We start from the raw sequence: 20,037 nt of genomic DNA, 5'->3' as shown, positions 1-20,037 counted from the left end.
GGACAAATCTCACGGGGCCAACCTCACTGAACTGCAATCCAATTAGCTTTAGCCAGCTTGCACAAGAATGTATATTGTTTTGATGAGAAAAAAAATAAATTAGCTCCACATATTCTACTTTCTTCCCTCCTATGAATGCTTCTTTCTTTAGAAAAATCTACATATGTGTTCTTGATAATCAGGTAGCATTTGGGCCTCCCTAACTACTCCATTTTTGAACAAAATATATTTTAAGATTGTATGCTGCTAAATTACGTTTTAAATATATGCAACAAGAATGTTATTGTGTTGATGTATTCTAATTGTGTTCTTTTTCATTGCTTATTTTATTATTCTAATTACTTCACTTCTGTTCTGTTTACACTCTTTTCATTTCTTTTTATTATTGTAAGTCATCAGGATGAACTATGTGGCAAATAAATTTAACAAATAAAATAAAATAGAATAGAATAAAATAATAAAACAAAAAAAATAAGTTAAACGATGAGCAGCTAGAGTGAATCTTTAATTCTTTTACTTAGAAGGCAACCCACTCCAATCAGTAGGGCTGACTTTTATGGAGACATACATAATATTACTTTATAAAAAGGCTTGAAAAAACAGTACTTTAAGCCATTCAGTCTCTCTGCCGTTTTTGGAGTGAGTAAATGAGGACATCCTGTGGAATAACAGAGCAATGACAGGGCAACTGCTGGAAATCATTTTGCTGGCATCTTGTATGAAAAAAGGCAGAGAATCTACAGTGAGATTAGCTTTTCAACTGCACATAAAAACACAGCAGTGACTTTATTGCATTAATTTAGATAAGGAGTTCTTCATACTTAAGTTACGTTGTCCTATTACCTGCCTGTGAAAAAAAAGCCTCTTCTGAATTTTATGGTGCAACATTTAGTTAAAACTGTTAAGTTCTTATTTTCGATCAAAACACAATATCTGTGAAAAATAGGGTGGAAATAATGTACAGAGTTCACACATATAGTGCTTAGAGACATGCTAGAATACAGTTCTGAGTCTGATATCTGCAAAGAAACGTGTCCCACTGGTTTGAGTAAGTTTGCTTTAATGACACTCCTGGAATCAATCTGTAATTTTGGATCCCATGTGATGTAAAGAGAAAGTCATTGGATTAGAAGTGAGAAGATCCAGCTTTAAGTTTATCTTCAGTCATGGAAATGTCCTGGATGATTTTGAGCCAATCAGCTTAACTAATTCATAGGTTGTTTTTCGATAGACAGTCAGTGCTTTCCTGTCCAAAGTTATGACAGGAGAGCAAAGTGATGTATGGTCTCTGCTCAAACAGGACTGCTTTCATTCTCTGCTTTTTTCTTCCTAGACCAGGGGTGGTGAACCTATGGCATGGTGCCAGAGGCGGCACACAGAGCCCTCTCTGTGGGCACGCGCGCCATGCCCCAGAGATGGCAACTGTCCCTCTTCAACCAGTCACCTGCTAACTCACCAAGGTCTCAAGTGGCTAGATGCATCCTGGCATGGCAGGTTTCCCTCCCCCACATCCCGTCCCTCCTGGCCTCGCCTGCTTTCCTTTTCCCGGGCACAACCCACTGCATTGCCTCCTCAGCTGTCGGCTGGCCATCCATCTCAGAGGCAGCAGCTTTGAACTTCTGGCGATGGGCTGCGGAGCCCTAGAGTGCACCGGTCCAGGGGACAGCAGGCTGTGGCTGCGGATGGACACCATCAGCCCCCATGTGCTCACTGGCCTCCATGTGTGGGGGCCGATGGTGTCAGGCAGCAGCCACCCCAGACCTTGCCTTGCCCCATGGCAATGGCACCCCCACCCTCACCCCACAGGACGAGCCTCCTGCCTATCGCCCCACCTACCAGAGACCCCCTGGATCTCCCCCAACACTGCCCATCCCCCACAGGCATCCGTCCCCACGAGCAACATTGAGATGACCACACCCACCTTGGCCACACCCACCCAGTCTGCCATGACCACCACAGCCACACCTGCCCAGGGTTTTGGGTTGCAGTTTGGACACTGCTAACATCGGATGTTCTTGCTTTGACACTCAGTCTCTAAAAGGTTCGCCATCACTGTCCTAGACAATGCTTCCAGGCACTAGGTAAAGACTTCCATTCTCCCCCCCCCGACCAGTGGCGTAGCGTGGGTTGTTCAGCACCCGGGGCAAGGCAAGTAATTTGCGCCCCCTAACCTGTGGATTTTAGCACTCGAGTCTGCACTGTCCCTCCCCCAGATAGTCCCTCTCTCTCTCTCCGCACCGCACGCCTGGCACCCCCCCATCCATAGTGGGCGGTGACCCGGCGGCTCGGATCGGATTCGCACAGCCAGCACTGCAGTGAGAGAGAGTGAGTGAGCCAGGCAGGGGCAGAGAGCTGCGAGTGCGAGCGCGCCCCCCCAGATGTTGCGCCCAGTGTGGCCGGCCCCCCCTGCACCCCTCACGCTACGCCACTGCCCCCGACCCCCAGGTTTTACCATGAATATATATAGCATAGCCAGGTATTATCAGTGTCTCAATAATAGCAGAAGTGTGAATTCAGTGCTGCCGACTCTTCAGTATCTCATAACTTAATGGCTAAGGAACAGTGGGGTATAGATAAAGAGTCAAGGTCCAGGTCTGTGTCTCTCTCAACCTAAGAATTTGCTAGTCAGAATCATTATAATAAAAACATGACCAGAGATTATTCCCTTTTGCCTTTGGTTTTAGAACACATGAACTCTGGTAGGAAGATATACTCAGCTAGGTGTAAGGCTTTGCCTACTTCTATCCCTCCCCCCCTTGTAAATCAATCTCCTTTTTGCCAAAGCATAAAACCTGCTTGGGTGAGATTCCTACTCTCAGGAAAGCTCACATAGACATTTAGTCCTTGATTTACTTCTGTCTGAAGTTACATCAGACTCCACAAAAGGTACTTATAATAAGGTTTTGAGATTCCAATCGCTGCTACCCCCCCCCCAAATGGCCACGCAATCACATTTTGGTTGCTTGGCAACTGGCCAATGCATACTGCAATTTTTGGCATTTTTTGTCAAAGGTATTTACCTCAGCATTCTCTTAATGTCCACAATGTTCACTTAACAACCACTGCAAAAATGGTCATAAAATCAGTCATGATCATGTAGTGACCCTCTTAATGACTGCCACAATTTACAACCATAACTGTGGAGTCAATTACGGTCGTAAGTTGAGGACTACCTGTATACACATGGGACACTTCAACCTTCAGCAGATAATAGCTGACCTGGACCTTGTGGATTACTGCTGCTCCCGGTAGCAGCTTCATGTTGATATTAAAGGGCAGAGTGGAAAGTGATGAGTATAAAGAGTATAAAGAAACTAATAAGGTATTGGAAGAAAACTGTAATGCGCTGTTGAATGATCCATTTGCTTTTTAAAGCACACCAATTCCACTGAAGAAACTGTTGTCAGGGTTTCTGTACAAAACAATATACAGTAATCAAGTCCTTTGTTTGTGTACGTAGTGAAACATCAGAATTGTTTTGCAACTTTTTGTCTGCATTTTACAGTCAATTCTTACTGGACTCCTATTCTCAGAGAGGAATCGAAAACATTGCTATGGCAGATGGGTCCAGAGCACGGCTGATGAAATAAATGAGCGGTAATAAGTCTTTTTCTTTTCAGGGAACAGTTTGCACCGAAAGTTGACATCTCCAGTTATCTGCATCAGCAGCCAGGGGACTGGCAAGGGAGAGATATTGAATGAGCCTCAGGAGATTTGATAAACGCCCGTTCTGGTGCAATTCATTCCTCTTCAGCTGAAATAATAGGCTTCTAGCACTGACAGAATCATTATCCTTTTGTGGAACATGTAAAGGGGAAAACGCTTCTCTCAACCCATAGAAACTGAAAATCCCTTGTTCTTCAGTGGAAACTGCAGGTTACAGAAAGGGAAGGAAATACTGAGAGACTGAAGGGAGGAGAAGCCAACTGAACCATATGGCGCATTTATGGATGACAGGGCTGTGTGCTTGAGCCACGCTTAACATAACAAGAACCACCATCCCTGCCAGAAGCAAGTTCATGACCAGAGCATTAACGTATAAATTGTTGATATGAGGAAATATCCTGGATCTATTTGGATCCTCTATCTGATGGAGTGATCTCTGTAGGTATGAATGCATAGGTAAAGGTAAAGGTAAAGGTTCCCCCGCACATGTGTGCTAGTCGTTTTCGACTCTAGGGGCCGGTGCTCATCTCCGTTTCAAAGCCGAAGAGCCAGCGCTTGTCCGAGGACGTCTCCGTGGTCATGTGGCCGGCATGACTAGACGCCAAAGGCGCACAGAACGCTGTTACCTTCCCACCGCAGTGGTCCCTATTTTTCTACTTGCATTTTTATGTGCTTTCGAACTGCTAGGTTGGCAGAAGCTGGGACGAGTAACAGGCACTCACTCTGTTACGGGGCACTGGGGATTCGACCCGCCAAACTGCCGACCTTCTGATTGACAAGCTCAGCGTCCTAACCCACTGAGCCACCGTGTCCCAATGAATGCATGTGTATATCTAAATCTAAATCTACATATATATTTTTAAAAATTCTCTTCTTACCAGTATGGGTGGAATGTATCTTTCTTGATCTTGGGTCTTCTGCCCTAGGAGTTTGAGGGCACTGCTGTCTTCTGGAGAGCAGCTGTGATATTGTTCATGGGATATGTTGGAGCCACTCTCCCACCTTAGGAGTCACACCCCAAGTGCTCCTACTACCACCGGGATCACTTTGGCTTTTACTTTCCATATCTTCTCTAGTTCCTCTTTCAGGCCCACTTCAGTAGGACTAATTCACAAAGGACCTGTTATATATTTGTGATGGTTAACACTACTAACTCGTCATTTTCCTAGCATTATTCCTGCAGGTACAGGATCCACTTTTCGGATTGACAAACGCCATCTTGCACAATCAAACACAGTGGCCGGGTCCAACTGGGCATTTTTCATGTCTGCCTTTATTTTATCTTGCAACCTGTGTTAAAGTGGAAGGCGATGCAGGGAACAGTGTGGGGTGCTACTTATAGGATATGGCCATACCACAGTAGGTGTCTTCCCCTCATTTTCTCAGGTATTAGTGCAATGCCCATTTGCTGCAATACTGTACCATTGCTGACATGATCAAGAAGAGAAACATCTAACAATCAACAAAGGATGTGCATCTCATCAGTGTGTAAAGAGGGCTCAATGTATTTGGTGGTTGGCCATATAAAACTATTGGGTGAACCAACTGGGCATTAATTATTGAGTGTTAATACTATCAACTGCTCACAATTTATTGATCCAGCTACTAGGTTATTTTGTTTTTATCTCCCTTGTGTGTTTATAGAGTGTCCCTGAACAGCATCAAGTTCCCTTCCTCCAGTGCGCTCCCACAGGGAGGGTCTCCTCAGGGTGCCGCCGGTTAAAGACTGCCGGCGGGTAACACCCAGGGGTAGGGCCTTCTCAGTGGGTGCGCCTGCCCTGTGGAACCAGCTGCATGCGGAGCTTAGGACTGCCCCCAACCTCCGTTCATTCCGCCGGGACCTGAAGACCTGGCTCTTCGAGCTCTCTGGCCCAGGCTGAGAATATTTTTAATTTTAATTTTAACTGGGTTTTAATTTTCTCAGGGTTCTATTTAATCTCTTTTAATTTTGTTTTAACATTTGTATTGACTGTTTTTAAATGCCCTGTAAACCGCCCTGAGTCCTTCGGGAAAGGGCGGTATATAAATCTAAATAATAAATAAATAAATAATTACGATCGACACCCTGTATGACAGCCCACTATAAACATGAACAATTTCCCACATTTGCTTCTTTGAACTCTACTATGCAGGAGAAACAAAATCTATTTGGAGAGGTGGGGTGGCTGTAGTTTAAAAGAAGTATTGATATGATCTAGGGGAATTCATTTCCTTCTTTCTCCTACAGAGCTCCTTCATGCTACCATTATAAGGAATGCAAATAAAAGAAATAAACAATATATCTCAGTCACAAAAATATATTTTGCTTTAAACTAGGTCCAATTGAAAGTGTTGTGAATATTTCCTTTACAATTTTCATTGCATAATCCATCATATACTGAAACGGAATAGTGTAACTAAGGCCATACAGGATTGGTGGAAGAAGCAAAATATTGCCAAGTCGGACTCAACTTCTGCTGATTTCACAGATGCGTTGTTCTTGGCAACATCACCAAAGTGGTTCAGTATTGCCTTCCATTGTTTTTGTTTGATTTCCCTGTCTAGCTTACAGCCTACTCACAACCCTATATAGCCTTCTGAAATATAGCCAAAGTTGACCAGGGCCAGCCATCTACCTCAGCTATACGTATTCGATGAAGAATTTTGGTAACTGTGGGAGTTGCTGCTAGTATGAGGCAAGGATGATGCTAAATACAGTAAGCAAGACAATAATCAATGGACGGAAACTAATCAATGAGAGAACCAAACAAGGACTAAGGAGAAATTTCCTATCAGTGAGAACAATTAATCAGTGGAACGACTTGCCTTCAGGAGCTGTGAGTTCCAATACTGGAGGTTTTTAAGACGAGATTGGACACCATTTGTCTGAAATATATACGGTCTCCTGTTTGAGAAGGGGGTTGGATTAGAAGACCTCCAAGGTCCACTCCATCTCTGTAATTCTGTTATTCTGTTTTTATCCAATTATTAGCCCTTGTAAAGTTATGTGACATACAGTATATAGTTGTCTTATGCCAAATGGCAGGAAGGAGATTTTAAATTTAAATTTCCATTTTCATGCGTTATCTGTAAGATACATTTCCTTCACTCTTCACTCTTAATTTCAGGCATTTCATAAGAGAGAAATAGGCAATAGAGTGTTAAGTTGCTGTAAGAAAAGTTGGATTTGCAAAACCAGCCAGCAATTTAATGTTTTGTTCAGGATTGTAAAAAATTCAGAGAAATCATGCTGGTTCCACTTGCTTTGAGCAACACTAGAACTAATTTGGTGTAAAAGGTTTTGAAGTTTAAATGTGTTCTTGCTGACTGAACTGATTGAACAAGTACCCTGCTTCTTCATAACTTGGTTAAAATATACAGTTTGAATATCAACTTCAAAGTGGACCACACTGTGTGATTTTTATTGAGTTTGTCTTTTGTGCTCAAAGCAAAAATCCACGCTATGCCAATCTTTAATACCAGAAAATGGCCAGTGGCATGCTTGAATTCTCAGTGTTAATTCTTGCATTTTAGGATAGCCATTGGTACCATTCATATTCTGCCCAGGACAGCTGAAGAGAGTCATTTATAAGGGTTGATATTTTTTTTGGTATATCATTTACCAGACTCCAATTTCAGTCCTAGAATGGAATTATTGTATCTCCCTTGTGAAAGAATTAAGCATCTGAAAGATGGTCCAATTCACTATGATTCAAAGGTTACGTAAAAAAGCAATAATTCCAACATTCATTTAGCTAGCCTTTGTTAGGAATATAAATAAACTTACCTTCTCTATCTAATACCTTCATGTCCTTCATCATGGCTTTTGACAATACACAGTGCAGCATCAAAGCATGTCAGTTTGAGCAGGACTGGAAGGCTTCCAAGGCCCTTTCCAATTCTATTATTCTGTATTCTATGTTCTGTGCCTTTCTTCTCACTCTATGCCAGACTTCTCAGAAGTCTTCAAGAGAATGGAAAACATGCCTAACAAATTTTATACTGCTTGATGCTGTTCTTGGTTAGGATAAGGAGAAAACACTACTTTTATCCAAGTCCAGCTAAGTACAACTTAGGGCTGCCTCACTATTGTTGGAATAAAAGGAAGGGAACATGGAAAGAAAAACAACACACTCAGCAGGAAATGGGGAGGGGGGGAAAAGACCAATTGATTCAATAGGCATTTTGTAAACCACATGCGTCTCAAGGCATCCTTGGTCGATCTTACCATTCGTTCTGCAAGTCCGTTGGTCGACGGGTGGAAGGACGCGGATGTGGCATGCCTAATCAAGTTGGCCCTGGTGAAAGCCTGGAAATCAGTAGATGTGAATTGCGGGCCATTATCTGAGACTAACACATCAGGCAGACCATGCGTGGCGAAGAGCCCCCTCAGCACCTGTACCGTTTTGGCTGTGGTCATGCTCTTAACAGGAACTACCTCTAACCATTTTGAATAACTGTCCATGACCACTAAGAAGAGTTGCCCCTTAATGAATAAGAAAAATGGAGTGGTTGTTTATGTTAAAAGTGCTTTAACAGCAGACTTAATTGAAGTAGATAAGCATGGAAGATACGTTATGATAGAGTTGCTGCTAGAAGGTAAAAAGACGCTTTTAGTTGGATTATATGCTCCTAATCAACAACAAGCTGACTTTTTTAGTTTACTTCATACAAAGCTTACCCAGTTGGATTATAAATCTTTTATTTTTATGGGGGATTGGAATGGTGTTTTGGATGTACAGATGGACAAGGCTGGAGCTTTTAAGCGCGTCCCAAGTCATGCTAGACTGCCTAAATCCTTTTTTGAAATGAAGGATGACTTGGAACTGCGAGATATTTGGCGTGAGAGACATTTGCAGGAAAAGGATTATACTTTTTTTTCTGACAGACATCAATCTTTTTCCAGGATCGATTTTATTTTGTTGACTAATGATTTTTTTTAAGGACTAAGAAGGTGAAGATTTGTGCAAGAACTATTTCTGATCATAGACCAGTTTGGCTAGAGATTGATAAGGAGAATAGAGATAGGCGCTCGTGGCGCGTAAATGAGAATTTGTTTAGAAATCAGAGAAATGTGGAAGAATGCAAACAGCGGATGAAGGATTTTTTTGAAATTAATATGAATAAGGGCACCTCTATGGACATGGTTTGGGATGCTAGTAAGGCCTATATGAGAGGGGTGTTGATATATATGAATAATAAACATAGACGTGCTGTGGAAGCTAGGAGGAAAGAACTGGAGAATGAAATAAAGGAAAAAGAAAAGGCTTTGATTTTGAATTCAGAGGATGTGAAGACTAAGGAGGCTATTAAACTGTTAAGAGGACAATTTGATAAATTAATGGCTGACCAAGTGGCAACCAATTTGCGGTTTGCCAGGCATAATACCTTTTGCAACGCTAACAAACCAGGTAGATGGTTAGCTTATAGATTGAGGAAAAAGCAAAGGGCTTCTAATATAGACAAAATTGAGCATAAAGGAAGGGTTGTGTTTCAACAGGACCTTATCAAGGATGCTTTTGTGGATTTTTATTCTAAATTATATGCTAAGGAGAAGATTAATGAAAAAGACATTGATATATATTTGGAGAATGCTAGCATCCCGGTTCTTACGCAAGTACAAAAAGAGGGGATTAATCAATTAATTACAGAAGAAGAAATTTTTACAGCAATTAAGGAATTGAAGGTGGATAAAGCACCAGGTACGGATGGTTTGTCTGCGGCTTATTACAAAAATTTACAATTAGAGATGATAAAACCGTTAAAGGAACTGTTCCAGACAATCCATAGGGGGGGAAAGGTTCCACCGTCTTGGAGAACAGCTTTTATTTCCTTGATTCCGAAGGAAGACCAAGATGCTACTCAAGTTAAAAATTATAGACCGATATCGCTTTTAAATACAGATTACAAGATATTTGCTAAGGTGTTGGCTAATAGACTGATGAGGGTTCTGCAACAGGTGATTCATGGGGACCAAACGGGGTTTATTAGTGGTAGGCAAATGAAAAATAATGTGAGGCATATAGTTGATGTGTTAGAGTTTTTGGAAAGGAACAACCAGATCCCTGCGGCGCTAATCTTTCTAGATGCTGAAAAAGCTTTTGATCAATTGAATTGGCAATTTTTGATGAAAGTTTTAGACAAAATGGATTTTGGGGAAAAATTTTTACAACCGATTAGGGCATTATATCAAAAACAAACTGCCCGAATTATAGTTAATAATAGCCTGACAGAAGCATGTAATATTGAGAAGGGCACAAGGCAAGGGTGTCCGTTATCGCCCTTGTTATTTGTGTTAACATTAGAGATATTATTGGTTAAAATACGGAATTCAGAAAAAATTAAGGGTATACAAATTAGAGATCAGGATTATAGATTGAGAGCATTCGCAGATGATCTGGTTGTTACAGTGACCCAGCCAGAGAACTCTGTTGTGGACCTGATGGAGATAATAACATAATACGGGAAGGTTTCTGGATTTAAAGTTAATATACAGAAAACCAAAATTCTGGCCAAAAATATGACAGTTTCGCAAAAGGCTCTCTTAGAAGGATTAACTGGATTTGAGATTGTTAAAAGGGTTAAATATTTGGGGGTGCTTTTGTCGCCCTCTAATACAAAGTTATATAAAAATAATTATGAAAAACTATGGGGGGAAATTCAAAAAGAATTGGAGAGTTGGGAAAAATTGCAATTGTCTTTGTTGGGACGGATCGCAGCAGTGAAAATGAATGTCCTGCCTAAATTTTTATTTTTATTTCAAATGATACCGATTCTTAAGAAAGATTCTAATTTGGAGGAATGGCAGCGAGGTATCAATAAATTTGTTTGGGCAGGGAAAAGGCCACGAGTTAAACTTAAGATTATGCAGGATACTCGTGAGAGAGGTGGTCTTAAAATGCCCAATCTTAAACTATATTATGAAGCTGCTGCATTAGTAGGAATAAGTGATTGGATTAATTTCACACAAGAGAGATTATTAAATCTTGAGGGCCACGATTTGTTGTTTGGCTGGCATGCATATTTGTTGTATGACAAGAAGGTAGACAATGTGTTTAGAGTGCATATTTTAAGACAGGCATTGTTGAGAGTTTGGAAGAAGTATAGACATAAGCTAGATTGCAAGATACCACTGTGGGCAATTCCAAAACACGCAATAGAAAATATACATGCTGGTTTCAAACATGATGTGACTACGTACAAGGAGATTCTGAGCTTGGAAAGAAATGTCTGGTGTTTGAAATCATATAGCCTCTTGTGAGAAGAGAAGGTTGTTCAAACTTGGTTTCAATATATTCAGTTACGGGCCAGGTGGAAATAAGACCAGAAAATTGGTTTTACAATGACTGATGAAAATTTGATAAAGCAAATTAGAAATCAGGGTCCAGCACATATCAAACGGATATATCTTGCATTGATAGAAATTGACTCAGAAACAGAGCTTGTTAAAGATGGTATGATTAAATGGGCCCAAAATATCCAAGAAGTTATTACAATGGATACGTGGGAAAGGATTTGGGTGAGGAACGTAAAATTCACACAAGCTCAAAATCTAAGAGAGAATTTTTACAAAATGTTTTATAGATGGCATTTAGATCCTAAAAAGTTTGCAAGTATGTATCCAAATTATCAGCCTAAATGTTGGAGGTGCGGTGACGAAGACGCAACATATTTTCACATATGGTGGACTTGTAAAAAGGTTAAGGCTTTTTGGATAAAAGTCTGGTGGAACATGCAGAAGATTTTTAAACAGAGGATAAAGTTTTGTCCGCAACTTTTTTTGTTGGGAATAATTACAGATGCTACAGTTGTGGACACTAAGTTGATGTTGAATTTAATTACGGCAGCAAGACTCTTAATAGGTCAGTATTGGAAGAAGGAGGAACTGCCGACTATAGAAGAATGGACTTTAAAGGTTTCTGACCTGGCAGAGATGGCAAAGATATCGGCCTATTTGAAAGATCATTCGCAAGAACGCTATATTATGGAGTGGAGAAAATGGATTGAGTATATCCAGAACAAATACGGGACTAAGAAGTTTCATGTAGCATTTGAATAAGTCTTCCTTTCTTTTTCCCTTTTTTTATATATATTTTTATATATTTTATATTAATAGTGTTTGTAGTTATCCTATATGAGCTAGAGAGTGTTAGATTTTAGAGTTTACGGTTGTTAGCATATGGTTGTTTATGATTCTTTTTTTGTTTTTTATACCTTGTACTTAGCTCTGGGAAGTCGGGGGGGAGGGGGGGAGGGGTAAGGAGGGAGGGATAGGGGAGGGGTAGGGGGGGTTTGTTAAAGATAAAATGTAGGATAAAACTTTTCAATAAAAAAAAAAGAAGAGTTGCCCTTGGAAGGGTCCCACATAATCTATGTGAACTCTAGACCAAGGGATATGCGTTGCCTCCCACTTATGCACAGGAGCATGTGGTTGCTGTGGTCTGGATGTTTGACACTGGTAGCAACCAGCTACTTGTTCCTCAATTGCTTTGTCCAGGCCTGGCCACCAAAAATAACTCCGAGCTAAAGCCTTCATTCTGACTATACCTGGGTGCCCCTCATGCAAGGGTTGTAGGACCCTATCATTTAGCTTTTCTGGAATCACAACCCTGCTTCCCCACAAAAGGCATCCTTTATGTGAAGACAACTCATGCCTTCTTGTAAAGTATGCCTGAAACTCAGGGCCTGGGCTCTTTTCTTGCCATCCCGATACTACCCAAGCTAACACCCTGCTCAGGACCTTATCAGCCGCTGTGCCAGCAGCAATGTCCTTAGCGTGAAGTGGGCATTCAGGGAGTTCCTGGATGGCTAAAATTTCACCCGCCGGTGCCGGGTCTGGTTCACCAACCTCTAAAGGCAACCTACTTAACCCATCTGCGTGGCACATCTCCTTCCCCAGTTTGTAGACCAATTTACATGTGTAGGCAGAGAGGAATATAGACCATCTTAACATTCTTGGGGACAGGATTTGTTGTGTTTGCCTATCTGTTGTGAACAACCCCAACAAGGGTTTGTGATCAGTGAAAATGGTGAACTCCCTCAATGTGCTAAGCACATTGATTTGTGCTTAGATTGTAAGCCGCCCTGAGTCTTCGGAGAAGGGTGGGATATAAATGGGATTAATATATATATATAAAGAATTTGGGAGGCTAAGATGATCATTTCGAACTCTTTGAGATTCGAACCTCAGATAAAGGGTATGACTAACTGATGAGAACATAAAGAGTTCGAAATGATCATCTTAGCCTCCCAAATTCTTTATTAGCAATTTGAATAATTTGCACAAATAATGAGCTGTCATAAGTTGACTAGTTCCTGTGGATAAGCCCTGAGTCGGGCCAAAACAGGAATGAAAGAGTTAATTAGCAAGGTCCACTCAAAAAGCCTTGACAAATACTTAAACATACGTTTGCCTTGCCTTCCAGCTAATAAAAAAGAGAGAAAGAACCCGTGGCTCAGGAAGTTAAAACACTGCCTGATATATATAATCAGCCCAGGTTCGAATCTCAGATAAAGGGTATGACTAACTGATGAGAACATAAAGAGTTCGAAATGATCATCTTAGCCTCCCAAATTCTTTATTAGCAATTTGAATAATTTGCACAAATAATGAGCTGTCATAAGTTGACTAGTTCCTGTGGATAAGCCCTGAGTCGGGCCAAAACAGGAATGAAAGAGTTAATTAGCAAGGTCCACTCAAAAAGCCTTGACAAATACTTAAACATACGTTTGCCTTGCCTTCCAGCTAATAAAAAAGAGAGAAAGAACCCGTGGCTCACGAAGTTAAAACACTGCCTGATATATATAATCAGCCCAGGTTCGAATCTCAGATAAAGGGTATGACTAACTGATGAGAACATAAAGAGTTCGAAATGATCATCTTAGCCTCCCAAATTCTTTATTAGCAATTTGAATAATTTGCACAAATAATGAGCTGTCATAAGTTGACTAGTTCCTGTGGATAAGCCCTGAGTCGGGCCAAAACAGGAATGAAAGAGTTAATTAGCAAGGTCCACTCAAAAAGCCTTGACAAATACTTAAACATATCTATATCTATATCTATATCTATATCTATATCTATATCTATATCTATATCTATATCTATATCTATATCTATATATCTATATATCTATATATCTATATCTATATCTATCTATCTATCTATCTATCTATCTATCTATCTATGCAAATTATTCAAATTGCTAATAAAGAATTTGGGAGGCTGAAATGCATTTCGGACTCATTAGTCCTCATCAGTCAGTCATACCCTTCTGAGATTCGAACCTGGGCTGCTTGCACGTTAGGCAATGTTTTTACTTCTTGAGCCACAGGTTCTGTCTCGCTTTGTTAGCCTTTTTGCAAGGGGAGAAATATGTGTCATATGTTAACTCTTAGATTACCTTGCTAGGCCCCAAACATGGGGCAAATCTTTATTTCCTGTTTTCAGCCTTATCTCAAAGGCCATCGAACAGGCTGTAGTAATACCGGACAGTTCATATATTTGTTTAAATTACTAACAAAGAATTTAGGGAGGCTGAAATGCATTTCGGACTCATTAGTCCTCATCAGTCAGTCATACCCTTCTGAGATTCGAACCTGGGCTGCTTGCACGTTAGGCAGTGTTTTTACAAATAAAGATTTGCCCCATGTTTGGGGCCTAGCAAGGTAATCTAAGAGTTAACATATGACATATATATATATATATATATATATATATATATATATATATATATATATATATATATATATATATATATATATATATATATATATATATATATATATATATATATATATATATATATAGTCATGGAATTTTTTTATGCCAGAAACTATGGCCAAAGCCTTTCTATCAATCTGGGCGTAATTCCTCTCTGCCTTTGAGAGTGTTCTGAAATAGTAAGCAATCAGCTTTTGCTCTCCATTTCCATCCAAATGACTTAATACTGCGCCCACCCCATAAGGGGATGCATCACACGCTATGCAGATGGGCTTGTTCTCAATGAAATGTGTGACTGTCGAATTGCTGGACAGCAGTTGTTTAAGGTTCCAATTCCAAGGGGCTTTCTTATCCAGTAATCTGTGTAATGGCTCTGCAATAGCTGCCTTGTGGGGCAAAAATGCATAATAAAAGTTAAGTAGCCCCAGGAAAGCTTGCAGTTCTGCCTTGTTCTTTGAAGTAGGAGCCAACTTAATTGCCCTTATCTTGGAGTCGGTGGGGTGAATGCCCTGTGCATCAATCCTGAATCCCAGGAACTCTGTGGATGCTACTCCTATACTGCATTTTTCCCTCTTAAGTTTGAGCCCAGCAGAATGAAATCTGCCTAACACAGCCTGCAGCCTATCTGCTAAAACTTCTTCTGACTCTCCTGCAATTAAAGCATCATCAAAATATGGGCACACCCCAGGAATACCTTTCAGCGTCTTTTCCATCACTTCTTGAAAGATCCCAGGAGCCACAGAGATGCCAAACTGTAAGCGGTTCACTCTGAAAGCTCCTCTGTGAGTCACTATCGTCTGGACATCAGCCGTTTCCCGGGTAATGGGGAGCTGCTGGTACGCTTGCACCAAATCGAGTTTAGCAAAGATGGTGCTGGACTGTATTGCCGAGAGGACGTGCTTCACCATTGGAACCAGGTAAGCGTGTGGATTTAAGGCCCGGTTTACCGTGGCCTTGTAATCCACACATATTCTAATTTCACCGTTAGATTTTAAGGGAGTTACAATGGGGGTTTCCCAGTCACCCCCTTCGATGGGCTCCAAACCCCCTGCCTAACTAACTTTTCCAGTTCGCTTTCAATCTTGTGTTTGAGAGTGAACGGAACTCTCCTCACTTTAATTCGCACTGGCAGGACATCGGGTTTTAAATTAAACTTAATGGGGGGCCCCATGTATTTACCCAATTTGCCATCGAAAACGTCTGCAAATTTTTTGCAGATGGATTCGAGACTCCTGGCCTGGATGGTATTACCCCCCCAGCCAAATGCCCAGGGCATTGAACCAGTCCAGCCCTACCAAGCTAGCTCTCTTGCCCTCAGTTACCATCACATCCAATGGACCCTGGAACCCCTTATAACCGACTAACAAGGTGGCCTTTCCCCTTTATTTAATTGGGGCCCATTGAAAATCTGCTAATTGAATTTTGGTGGGTTTTAAGGGAATCCGCCACCTGCTCTGGCCACAGATCGATTGAAATATCTCATAAGATATTATTGAGACAGAAGATCCAGAATCAATTTCCATCTTGCACTAATTATACTTTTTAAAACAAAAATGAAGTTTTATTTTATTTTAAGCAGTGGATATATCAGCACCTCTCATTTTGACACATATTTCAAAGACTATGCTGGATTCAAATTCTGTATAGCGGGTCCAATGTTGGCAGAGGCTGAGGAGCATCTAATGGGAAAAGACTGATGTCTACCCTCTAAGGAACTCAGAAGGCTGCAATCAGGGTACAGTCTCGTGATATGGGTATCATCTGTATAATTTAATAGAATAGAGCTGGAAGAGACCAATTGTTCGACCAGTTCGAACAATTAATCAGTGGAACAACTTGCCTCCAGAAGTTGTGGGTGCTCCAACACTGGAGGTTTTAAAGAAGAGATTGGACAACCATTTGTCTGAAATGGTATAGGGTTTCCTGCCTGAGTAGGGGGTTGGACTAGAAGACCTCCAAGGTCCCTGTATTCTACAGCCTGAAATTAGGCTTTATTTAAAGTAAATAGCAAGAAAGATGGAGAGAATCCAGTTTCTTGAACCTATAGGTAACACAAAAGCTACCCCTGCTCAAGCAGGAGAACCCATACCCTTTCAGACAAGTGACTGTCCAGTCTCTTCTTACAAATCTCCAGTGATGGAGCACCCACAACTTCTGAAGGGTGTTGAAGCTGTTCCATTGGTTAATTGTCCTTGCTGTTAGGAAGTTTCTCCTTAATTCCAGGTTGCTTGTCTCTTTGATCAGTTTCCAAGCATTGTTTCTTGTCCTGCCCTCTGATGCTTTGGAGAACAGTTTGATGCCCTCTTCTTTGTAGCAGTCCCTCAAATACTGGAATACTGCTATTATGTCACCCCTATTTCTTTTTTTCTTCAGACTAGCCAAACTCAAGTCCTGCAGCCTTTCTTCATATGTTTTATTCTCCAGGCCTTTGATTATCTTAGTTGCTCTTCCTGAACTTTTTCCAAGGTCTCAACATCCTTTTTGTAGTATGGTGACCAAAACTGGTTGCAGGTATATTCTCACTAGGGTTTTTATAAAGCAGTACTAATACTTCACGTGATATTGATTCTATGCCTCTGCTTATGCAGCCCAAGATTGTATTAGCTTTTTTGACTGCTGCTGCTTATTGCTGGCTCATAGTCAAGTGACCTTCCACTAGGACTCCAAGGTCCCTCTCACAGTTACTGTTTTTGAGCCAAGTCTCCCCTAATCTGTACTTATATCTTTGATTTTTCCTGTCTAAATGTAAAACTTTGCTTTTCTCCACATTAAAACTCATTTTGTTGGATAGGAGCCATTGTTCAAGTTTGTCTAGATCTTTTTGAATCCTGAGCTTTTCTTCTGGCATGTTGACTGAGCTAACATCTGCCAGATCCTTCAGAACTCCTGGATGTAATCTGTCGGGCCCTGGTTATTTATATTCGTCAAGGTTGGATAGGTGTTCTTTTTGTTTCTAGTTTGTGTTTTGCAGTATTTTTTTGGGTATGTTGTGCTATAATTTCTTTTTGTGTGAAGACTGATGCAAAGAATGAGTTAGGCAGCTCTGCTTTCTCCCTATTACTTATTACCTCCTTGCCAACTTCTCTCTTTAGTGGACCTACAGTTTCCTTGTCTTTTTTCTTATTATTAATTTGTTTTTGTTTTATTATCCTTGATTTCTGTTGCAAGTCTTTGTTCATTCTGAGCCTTTGCTTTCCTGACTTCGTCTTTGCATGTTCTGGCTGTCTCCTGATAATCAGCCTTAGTTATGTGTCCCTCTTTCCATTTTTTTGTACTTGTCCTTTTTGTCTTTCAATTTGTCTGAGAAATCTTTGTGCAGCCATTCTGGTTTCTTCTTGATTTTCTTGTTTTTTCCCCTTTTTCAGTGGTATTGTGCTGGACTGGGCTTTTATGATAGTATTTTTCAGTTTCCCATGCTTTTTGAGTTTTTTTCTCTTTTAGGATTTTCATCCATGGAATCTTTCCTAGGTTTTCTTTGAGTTTGTTAAAATCAGCTCTTTTGAAGTTTAAGATATTGGTTGAATTATTTTCTATTGCTTGTGTCTGCATTATATTGAATTCCAGTATGATGTGGTCACTTTTCCCCAAGGTTTTGGCAACTTCAACTCCCTCTATCATTTCTTCTCTATTAGTAAAAATTAGGTCCAGTATAGCTTTACTCCTAGTTTCCTCCTCTACCTTTTGGATGTTGAAGTTGTCAGCTTGGTTGGTTAGGAATCTGTTTGATTCCCCGCTCACTGCAGAGTTTGTCTCCCAGCTGATATCTGGGTAGTTGAAGTCTCCCATTACTACTGTGGTATGCTTCCTACATACATTTTTTAACTGGTTGGCAAAGAGTCCATCTATTTCTTCTGGTTGGTTGGGTGTGCTGTAATATACCCACATGGCAATGTGTGATCTTTACAATTAAACAAAATATATCAGTAAATGTTATCCTCTGTTTTGAACTGCCTCTAAAAATCTACTTACTATACTTCAAATTTATCAGAATGAATAAGCATGGTTTTCATGTGATCATTGGCACTGGAATGTAGATTGGATCCAAGCTGACTTTCTTGGGTTTGAACAATTGGAACAATATTTCAAAAAATGACACAGATACTATGCCAGGATAAGAGGACTTCAACTGCAGAGGAATTAACCATATAATAGTACCTTTTCAGATATGATGAAGCCATTCTTTGAATTCTGTTTAAAAATACTTTTCTGCAAATTGCTATATAAGAGCACATTTAGGGTATAAAAATAGATAGCTAATTGGTTTTCTACTGCTTCTGAACAGGGAAACTCTTTATGGTTCTACTCTGAAGTGCATCACTTTAAGTATAATTTTTGTACTCTTGCAGAAGTGGGTATATTATTATTAGTGTGTTTGCAGTTAATCTTTTAATTTTTATGAAAGGCTTATTTTAAATGAATAACAGCTTGTAAACAATTACGTTACAGAAATTTGATGTGGGCTATAGTTCTAAGCTTGTGAGGGTCATTTCAGAAGGTTGAAACTTGGGTGTGGGGATGTTGCAATAAGCTCTTAGAAATATTTCTAAATTGGCCAGGTAACTTATACAAAAATAAACTTAGTATTGGAAAAAAAAGATTAATAGGAGGGCCAGGTACATCCAAGAAATATGAGCAATAGATACTGTTGCTGCTGCTGCTGCTGCTGTTATCTGCTCACAACAGTGTGAAGCCATAGCTGCCCTTTCTTTAGCTGGTGTTGGCCTTCATATACATTGAGTTCTTCCTGAGAACCTAGGCAGTTTTAATGTATCAGTAAAGTATATGTGCAGATACAAGCAGTGTGGCCTTTTGTAATTGACAGATGAAAATTTTGTCAATGCGCAGATTTTCCAAGTGCTGTCCAAAATTTTTGATATGGTACCCAGTGTGCTGATAACCACCAGGACCATCATAACCAATTATACCATAATCTTTCAGCACTGATTTTCAAATCTTGGTATTTTGTAACTTCTCCAATTCTTTGTCTTCTATCTCCTGGTAGTGCCACATCAATTATCCACACTTTTTCTTCTTTATTATTAGGGTTTGTTGCACTGTCAGCCAGATATTAAGACTGGATTTGCATTGTTTATCCACCTATCAAGTTTTTCTTAACACCCTTGGATAGACAGATGTTTCATTGAATGGTGTTAAAGCTATCATCTCAGGATGTAAGCTGTTCGAAGCTGCCTTTTGCAATTGACTGATAATGATTTTTGTCAGTGCTGATGATATTTAAGTGGTGCTCCAGATCTTTTATGATTGCACCCAAAGTACCTATCATGTTACTATTGGTACTATCTTTGCTTTGTTCAAGACTCTTGTAATTTATAGGTCTGGGTATCAAATAAAGTTTAGGTTTAGGGAACACAGCTGGAATACTATGGAAATAGACAATAGTTATTATCATCATTCTAAAAGAATTTGGGGAAGAAAATTCTTCATGAATTGTTTGTTCATTTAGTTAATTAAAGAATGCAATAGAACTTTTTGCAATTTATATCTAAGGCAGAACTAAGATCATGCTTTTAAAACTAACCTGCAAACATTGTTCAAACGTATGTTTTTTTCTCTGAACAAAGTTAACCTGAAGATACTTAAAATCATTGGCTTTTGACACATGGTTTACCTAAAATAGAGCAACTTTTGTTATTTCCTGGAAGTGGATCAAG

Source organism: Vipera ursinii (assembly GCF_947247035.1).
Source record: "Vipera ursinii genome assembly, chromosome: 1".
NCBI classification, from domain to species: Eukaryota; Metazoa; Chordata; class Lepidosauria; order Squamata; family Viperidae; genus Vipera; species Vipera ursinii.
The sequence above is the reverse complement of the archived record's forward strand: the minus strand, read 5'-3'. Positions refer to the sequence as shown.